This window comes from Vigna radiata, chromosome 1 (assembly GCF_000741045.1).
Source record: "Vigna radiata var. radiata cultivar VC1973A chromosome 1, Vradiata_ver6, whole genome shotgun sequence".
Taxonomy (NCBI): Eukaryota; Viridiplantae; Streptophyta; class Magnoliopsida; order Fabales; family Fabaceae; genus Vigna; species Vigna radiata.
The window spans coordinates 205,667-215,642 of NC_028351.1; positions in this window are offsets into that span (position 1 = coordinate 205,667).

Here is a 9,976-nt window from a genome sequence, read left to right on the forward strand (position 1 = left end):
GGTTTCTGAAGTTGGGGAGGGCTTTGNGCCCTTGGGCCAAGCCCGAAGGCCAGCAGTTCACTTCTGCACCCCCCATGGCTACTAATTGGCGCCATTGNATAATGGGTTTGAGCTCATTCATTCTCTGTACCCCCTTTGCTTCCATCCGCAACCCCCATCCCTTTGGGTTCGAGCCCATTCTGCCAACAAAAAAAAAACGTTTCTGCACCCCCTGTTTCCACTTAGTCGCGCCTCTTTNCACATGGGCTTAGACCCAGTGTGCTATTAAACTAAAATTAGATCTGCACCCCTGTTTTATTCATTTCCACCCTTTTTCTACTTGGGCTTAGGCCCAATCTGTTATTAGAGCTAAATTGGTTTAAGCACTCCTTTTTTTTTTTATTTAAGTACCTCCCCATCCTTTCTTATTAGTTTATTTCTATCTATTTTATCTATTAATTTTTTATTTTGTTTTCTTTATTTATTTTTATTTGTCTTTTTCTTTCTTTTTTTTCTTTTGCCTCCATTAAAATATATTCATTTACCCTTTTTTTTTTAAATATACTTTTATAAAAATTAAAAAAAAATTAAAAAATATATTTAAAGGGGTCTAGCACATGTGTGATCGTACGCATCGTCCTTGCGCTAGAAAACCCTTTTCTTTTCTAAATAAAAAAATTAAAAATACCAAAAATATATTTTAAGGATTCTAGCGCATGTGTGATCGCACGCATCGTCCTTGTGCTAGAAAACCCTTTTCTTTTCTATAAATAAAAATACCAAAAATATGTTTTAAGGGGTCTAGCACATGTGTGATCGTACGCATCGTTCTTGTGCTAGAAAACCTTTTCTTTTCTATAAATAAAAAATATATCTTAAGGATTCTAGCGCATGTGTGATCGCACGCATCGTCCTTGTGCTAGTAGACCTTTTCTTTTCTATAAATAAAAATTAAAAAATATATTTTAAGGACNCTAGCGCATGTGTGATCGCACGCATCGTCCTTGTGCTAGAAGACCTTTTCTTTTTCTTACACAAAAATTACAAAAATACCAAAACATCCCTTTTCAAACAAACAATCAACCCTTCACCAGAACTACGTAACCCTGATTTCTCAGTCTAACTGAGAATACGTAGGAGCAAGGTCAATCCTTGTCGGGCACAAAAAACACAAAAAAAATATTTTGTTTTCTTTAGTTTTATTTTTTAGGGGAAATTAAACATTTTGCAAATCATATTGAATTCGCGTATTTAATTAAAGGTACTGCCTTAGGGCAGGCGTTGTGGGGGTGCTAACACCTTCCCCACACGTAACCGACTCCCGAACCAGAATCTGGTTTCTTTTTTTTTCGTAGACCGCCTTATCCTTTTTTATGGTTTTTTCCATAGTTTTCCAGAATAAACTATGGTGGCGACTCCAAATCTCTTTTTTCCAAAAGACATTAATTTATTTTTGGATCGTCGTCCCGTCGCGATTTTCCGGTTGCGACACAATCCACATATTTATTCATGTATTTAATTAAAGGTACTGCCTTCGGGCAGGCGTTGTAGGGTGCTAATACCTTCCGTACACGTAATCGACTCCCGAACCCAATCTTTGGTTTTCATGGATTGTGCCTTTTCTTTATGGTTTTTTCCATAGTTTTCCATTTTCCATAGTTTTCCAGAATAAACTATGGTGGCGACTCCAAACTCTTTTTCGAAACTCATTTTCTTTTTGGATCATCGTCTCGCCGCGACATCCGGTTGCGACACTAAACATTCACAAACAAACAACTTTTCTACCATAACTACGTGATCCTTGATTCTCCATCCAAAGTGGACACACATAGGAGCAAGGTCAGTCCTTGTCAAGCTCGCTTCCCAAAAATCCAAATCTTTTCCAAATAAATTTTCTTACTAATTTCGCAAAGATATTTCTTTATAGTGTTTTTTTAGGATAATTAAACATTTCTTAAAACCACATCAAATTCGCGTATTTAATTAAAGGTACTGTTTTAGGGCAGGCGTCGTAGGGCGCTAACACCTTCCCTACACGTAACCGACTCCCGAAACTAGAATCTGGTTTTCACAGACCATGCCTTATCATTTTATGGTTTTTCCGTAGTTTTCCAGAATAAACTATGGTGGCGACTCCAAAATCTCTTTTCAAAATCGTTTTCTTTTTTGATCATCGTCCCGTCGCGACACCGGTTGTGACAACTATCTCTCAGGTGGAGGCTACTTTTTCCATGGCATGAAAGTTGCTATGCATGTTCAACAACTTCATGCAATGGCACCGACTTCATCCATGCCTGTCTCTGCTTCTCCTTTGCCCTCGCTCACGTCTTCCTACATTTGGATCATTCTCATTAATGTCGTTTATTATGTCAACTTCGTTTTCATGGATGATCTGTGTTTGCTGAGCTTTTCTTAGTATCATTTGCTATGCTTTAAAAAAAATGTCGTAGCTTGATGTCAATAAACACATTCCATAACAACCTCGTAGCTTGAGAGGATTTTAGGAAACAAGGAAACTCGGTTCTTTTGTATTAAAGAGGTTTATTGCAACAACATTGAGAGCGTTATGTAACATACATGCAAAGATTGAGGTCCAACATGAAAGGAAGAAGAAGAAGAAGAGTTATCGAGCGGCAAAGCTTGCTTTGCCAAACACAATGCATAAGGTCGAAGAAGAGAGTAAGTGAGAAGTAGAGCTGTCAAAGCGGGTCCCGGCCCAGCCCACCACGGGTTGGTCACTTAGTAACCCAACCCAACCCGACTCATTTATTAGCGAGCCAGAAAAATTCGAACCCGGTTCGACCAGCCACGGGTTGGTGGATAAATGGGTTGGCTCACTGACCCACTTAATTACAATTTTTTTAAATGATAAAAAATTACAAACTTTCTATAATTCAAATCTAAACAAATTTCATTCCCAAATCTCACTCCCAACATGGATGTTTAATTAATTTTGAACATAGGGAACTTAAATAATTTTTTAAAGCAAAAAATAATAATAAATATTTTTTTATAAAATTAAAATTAAATTATAATAAAATAAAATTAGGTAGGTGGGTTGGTAGGTCAACCCGGCCCACTACGGGTTCAACCTGCATGAGTCAGGTTTCAATGAACCGGGTTAAAATTGCACACATGAGACAGTTAGGACACAAACTGAATGTAGAAGATTTGGACAAGTCCAATTCTCACCTTTATTAAAATTGAATCAATTTTACACCCAGAAAAATATTTTAATGACCCTTTTTCAAGTTGTAGGGTGTTGTACGAATAAATTCTGCAAAAAAAAGGTAGATTTTATATTTTCCCATGTATTCTTAAGGAAAGAAACATACACACTATCAAAGCAAAGGATGATATCGGTTATACTGGGAGGAGGCGGAAAGAAAAAGTCCACTCTCATCTTGAGACAACGAAGAAAACTGTCATAAGACTCTAGACAATATGATAGGTTTCCGATAAAGAAACCTAATCAAGACGCTATAATCCTCACAAAACAGGAAAGCAATGAAAGGAAATAATCTGAATTCGTATTATTCACCAAAGAATAGTCTGTACAACATAGATTCAAAAGGCTTAACCCCTTTCTAGAGGACTATGCCAGTTGACCAAAACAACTGTCAAAATTTCCCCTCTAACCAACTACCTCCCCTATTTATACACACCCATTCCTGCTTATACTAACTGTAAGAGACAGTTAGTCTGTTATGGCTAAGTAACTATCTTCCTTCTCTCGTAAAATTTCCATCTCTTTTCATTCCCATCACAATATCATTTAAGTTTTCCAATATATAAAATTGTTCTAATCATATGAAAGGCATAATACACCAAGCATTTCCTAACACATTTACATTTTAACTTTAAGGGTGTTATGGTGATTATTCTAAGTTGAGGCTGTAATCTTTTACTACAGCTAAGAATCATGATCCAATTTATCCAACACGATTAATTGGTAACTCACATAAAGTATAAAAAAATATATTAACCATCATTTTCAGGATATAGACTAATATCTGTAACACAATGATCTAACTTTCTAATATCCCATAGCTTTAATGGGCTGAAATAAACCAATTCGTTAGTCAAACCAATCAATTTAGGTAAAACCACTTGAAAATCAAATGTTCAATTTCTCAACTAATCTATTCACTTCTGCAGCAGTTACTATGGAATTCTCGTCCTTGAGCCAAAGAATAGACGAAATTGGCCTACGCTTGCTCTGACAATTAAGAATTGTTAGAAAGTTTAGTTTGCAAGATACAAAGGAACCTAGATCCCTCAGAAACTAACACTTCTCGGTAGTGGAGGATGTGCATCTTTTACAATAGACGTTGCACTAACAATCAAATGATAACAAATTAATTTTAAATAAAATATAAAGTTCATTAAGGACCAATAACTAAACGATGAAGAAACCAATAATTTCATTAGTTTTTCAAATTAAAAAGAAAAGAGTCACTTACCGTAGGCCAACGTCTCCCCTACTATTGTTAGTAGTGGTAGAGGATGTCAAATCCCAAATACGGAAAGATCCGTCTACAGAACTAGAGACAAAACGGTTTGAAAGTTTGAAAAAAAATAATATTAACAACTAACAATTATATAAAAAAAATCCGTAGTTCAAGCATACGCAGTGAACATTGCCTGGATTGGTTGGATGAGAAGAGATAGAAGACGCATAATCAGTGTGCCCGACGAACCCTTTAAGACAGGTTTGTTGTTCAACATCCATTACTTGTATCTATAAACATACAAAAACTACAAATTAAATATTATATCCTTTACACAATGACAAAACTTTATTCAATTCTAACTCCATGCTAGGTGTCTTACTATTCGATCCCAGGAACCAGTGACAATTTTTCTATCATCTTTGATCCAACAAATATCAAATGTTTTCCTTATGCGGAACCAATTCGCATATCTTCTCTTTTACTGAATTAAAACAGAAAAAATTTTACAGGACCACAAAATTCTATCAGCTTCTATATTTTTGTCATCATATAATTTAAAACAAATAAAGAAGAAATAAGAAAAAATACTCGTATTTTCTCCAGAGTTTGAGGTATTAGGACGGTAAGTATTGAACAAGCTAACATGACCTTCTATTTTAGACATTGCAAGGATGTGTGCAAATTTCGTCTAAGACAAAATAAATAAGGAGCTCAATATTGTAAAATATTGCAGACAAATATAGAGTGAAAGTGGAAGGCGAGAGTACCTTGCCGAAGGAGATAGAGTTAGGACCGGATAATGTGTTGTTGTTGTGTACTAGTTCGACGCTTCCGGTTTCCTTAAATTCGGAGATGAATCTATCCAAACGCGGTGGTTTTCGAACTGCGGATAGAGAAAGAGAGCGGGAAAACGATGTGAGAGTTTTTTAGTGAAAATTGAGTTCGAGAGCGAACAACCTCAGAAGAGTTCTCTGCAGGCGATGTGAGTGTAGAAAGACTCAGAGCTTCGAGCGAGCACGAATCGTTGGTAGACTTTGGTTGGCGCCATGAATGTGTAATAGAATGATAGGGAACAACGAACTTCAATTCATTTTTGGAAATCTAAATAAAATAACGAATGATAGGGAACAACCTAACATTAATAACAAATGACACGGAACAACCCAACATTTAAATTTCCGAAAATGAATTCAAGTTCGTTGTTCCCTGTCATTCCGTTACACATTCATGGCGCCAACCAAAGTCTACCAACGATTCGTGCTCGTTCGAAGTTGAGTCTTTCTACACTCACATTGCCGGCAAAGAACTCTTCCTAGGTTATTCACTCTCGAACTCAATTTTCACTAAAAAACTCTCAGGTCATTTTTTCGCTCTCTTTCTCTGTCCGCAGTTCGAAAACCACCACGTATGGACAGATTCGTCTCCAAATTTAAGGAAACCGGAAGTGTTGAACTAGTGCACAACAACAACACATTATTCGCTCCCAGCTCTATCTCCTTCAACAAGGTACTCTCGCCTTCCACTTTCACTCTATATTTGTCTGTAATTTTCTACAATATTGAGCTCCTTATTTATTGTCTCAGATGAAATTTGCACACATCCTTGTTGTGTCTAAAATAGAAGATCATGTTAGCTTGTTCAATACTTATCATCCTAATACCTCAAACTCTGGAGAAAATACGAGTATTTTTTCTTATTTCTTCTTTATTTGTTTTAAATTATATGATGAAAAAAATATAGAAGCTGACAGAGTTTTGTGGTCCTGTAAAATTTTTTCTCTTTTAATCTAGTAAAAGAGAAGATATGCGAATTGGTTCCGCATAAGGAAAAGATTTTTGATATTTGTTGGATCAATGATGATAGAAAAATTGTCACTGGTTCATGGGATAGAATAGTAAGACACCTGACATGGAGTTAGAATTGAATAAAGTTTTGTCATTGTGTAAAGGATATAATATTTAATTTGTAGTTTTTGTATGTTTATAGATACAAGTAATGGATGTTGAACAACAAACCTGTCTTAAAGGGTTCGTTGGGCACACTTATTATGTGTCTTCTATCTCTCCTCATCCAACCAATCCAGGCAATGTTCATTGTGTATGCTTGAACTACGGATTTTTTTTTTATATATTTGTTAGCTGTTAATATTTTTTTTTTCAAACTTTTAAACCGTTGTCTCTAGTTCTGTAGACAGATCTTTCCGTATTTGGGATTTGACATCATCTACCCCTACTAACAATAGTAGGGGAGACGTTGGCCTACGGTAAGTGACTCTTTTCTTTTTAATTTGAAAAAGTAATGAAATTACTGGTTTCTTGATCGTTTAGTTATTGGTCCTTAAAGAACTTTATATTTTATTTAAAACTAATTTGTTATCATTTGATTGTTAGTGCAACGTCTATTGTAAAAGATGCACATCCTCCACTACTGAGAAGGGTTAGTTTCTGAGGGATCTAGGTTCCTTTGTATCTTGCAAACTAAACTTTTCTAACAATTCTTAATTGTCAGAGCAAGCGTAGGCCAATTTCGTCTATTCTTTCGCTCAAGGACGAGAATTCCATAGTAACTGCTGTCAAAGTGAATAGGTTAGTTGGGAAATTGAACATTTGATTTTCCAGTGTTTTTACTTGAATTGATTGGTTTGACTAACGGATTGGTTTATTTCAGCCCATTAAAGCTATGTGATATTAGAAAGTTAGATCATTGTGTTACAGATATTAGTCCATATCCTAAAAAGTTTGGTTAATATATTTTTTTATACTTTATGTGAGTTACCAATTAATTATGTTGGATAAATTGGATCATGATTCTTAAGTGTAGTAAAAGATTACAGCCTCAACTTAGAATAATCACCACAACACCCATAAAGTTAAAATGTAAATGTGGTAGGAAATGTTTGGTGTATTAATCCTTTCATGTCATTAGAACAATTTTCTATATTGGAAAACTTAAATGATATTGTGATGGGAATGAAAAGAGATGGAAAGTTTACGAGAGAAGGAAGAGAGTTACTTGGCCATAACAGTCTAACTGTCTATTACAATTAGTATAGGTAGGATTGAGTGTGTATAAATAGGGGAGGTAGTTGGTTAGAGGGAGGATTTTGATAGTTGTTTTGGTCAACGGGCATAGTCCCGTGGAAAGGGGTTAAGCCCTTTGAATTTGTGTTATACAGACTATTCTTTGGTGAATAATACGAATTCAGATTCTTTTCTTTCATTGCTTTCCTGTTTCGTGAGGATTAGAGCGTTCTTGATTAGGTTTCTTTATCGAAAACCTATCATATTGTCCAGAGTCTCATGACAATTTTCTTCGTTGTCATCAGAGAAATTTGGACTCGAGAAAGTTGGACCCAATAACTAGTTTGTCTCAAGATGAGAGCGGACTTTTTCTTTCCGCCTCCTCCCAGTATAACCAGTATCATCCTTTGCTTTGATAGTGTGTATGTTTCTTTCCTTAAGAATATATGTCAAAATATAAAATCTACCATTTTTTTTTTTGCAGAATTTATCTGTACAACACCCTACAACTTTAAAAAGGGTCATTAAAATATTTTTCTAGGTGTAAAATTGATTCAATTTTAATAAATGTGAGAATTGGACCTGTCCAAATCTTTTGCATTCAGTTTGTGTCCTAATTGTCTGATGCAATTTCTGTCCTAACTCTTAACGGTCTCATGTGTGCAATTTCAGGCCGCATTTAGCCCTGACGCGTCAAACATTGTCAGTGGTTCTGGAGATGGATATACCTATTGTCAACACCCAATTTCGTCCGGGTGACTAAATAATGAGACTTGGTTTTTATTGTTGTTCTTAATTTTATTTTACTATTTTGTTTAATTTTAAAAAAAAAGTAATTAAAAAAAAAGAAACGAAGAAAGAATAAAAAAAAAGCAAGAAGTTTTTTTTTTAAAAAAAAAGAAGAAAAAAAAGGGAAAAAGAGAAAAAACATAAATAAAAAAAAAAGAAGAGGAAAAAAGAGATAAAAAAGGAGAAAACTGTCTTTTAAATATCAGTATTTTTTAATTCGCAGTTTTCTTTATTAAATAAGAAACCGAACAAGAAAAAATAAAAAACAAAAGAAGAAAAAAGGAAAAAGAAAAACAAAAGGAAAAAAGGAAGGAAGGAAAAAAGCAAAAAAGGGGCTGCACGTGAATAAAATGAAAAGAAAAGAATGGTGATTAAATGGAAGAGGTATGATTTTCTTGGAAAAATGGTGCAGCAGACCCATAAGCAATTAATATTAATGCATGAAAGATCACTTTAGAATATTTTTGAAATTTTGTTTTATTTCGTAATAATTTGAATCAACATTATGGAAATGATTACAAGAAATAATTAAAAATAATATATTGATTGTTGTATTCAATTTCTTCCTAAAGAGAAAAATATGATTTTGATTTGATTTATTTTTCTTCAATCAAGACCATTTATTTCCTTATTTTGCTAATTGACAATTAATTCGTCGTTAAGGCAAAATCACAATAATATTACAAATGTGTGTATATAAATATGCACCTTGCAAACAAGAAAAGGGGGAGGAGTATTGAATTTCAAGAAGAGAGCATAAGGGAACATAAAAAAAAAAGAAAAAAAATTCAATTTCAAGAAGAGAGCATAAGTGAACAAAAAAAAGAGAGGAAGAGAAAAATCCAATTTCGAGAAGAGAATGTAAGGGAACAGAAAGAAAAGGGCTTCGTGTTGCACTCATCCCTGATTTTTATATCACTCCTTTTCTTACTGATTGTTTTGTTTTATTTATTGCTATTGTATGTTGTTTCTTTTAGTCTTTATTATCATGTTTTATTTTTTGCTGCATTCTCAATTTTTGAAAGAAACCATAAATGTTCAATAAAAAGTATTTTTTTAAAAAAAAAAGGTTAAAATTAAAAAAAAATGGTGTTAGAGCTTGTGATGCTATCTCTCTTTTAATGACTAAATTCCGGTTTCAATTTGCTCTTGTTTTATTTTATTTCTTTTAAATATTGTTTTTCTTTCTTAGGCAAAAAAAAGGGTAAATTTAAAAATTATAAAAAGTGATTTTTTTAGTATTTCTTTTAACACTTAATTATTTTTTTATAAGCTGTAATTTATTTTCTACGTTTTAGACTTTCCTTAAAAAATACTTACGTTGTTTTAAATATTTACATGAAACANTATTTTGATATTATAAATAAAATTAATAAAAATGAAAGATAAAAGAATATAAAAAATAATAATAAAAAATTTCATTTTAAAGGTTTAAGCACAGGTGCGACCATTCTGTCGTCCTTACGCTGAAAACTTTTTCTTCTCTTTTAAAAGTCAACAAAATTTCATTTTAAAAGTTTAAGCACAGGTGCGACCATTTTGTCGGCCTTGCGCTGAAAACTTTTTCTTCTTCTTTTAAAAGTCAACAAAATTTCATTTTAAAAGTTTAAGCACAGGTGCGACCATTCTGTCGGCCTTGCGCTGAAAACTTTTTCTTCTTCTTTTAAAAGTCAACAAAATTTCAGTTTAAAAGTTTAAGCACAGGTGCGACCATTCTGTCGGTCTTGCGCTGAA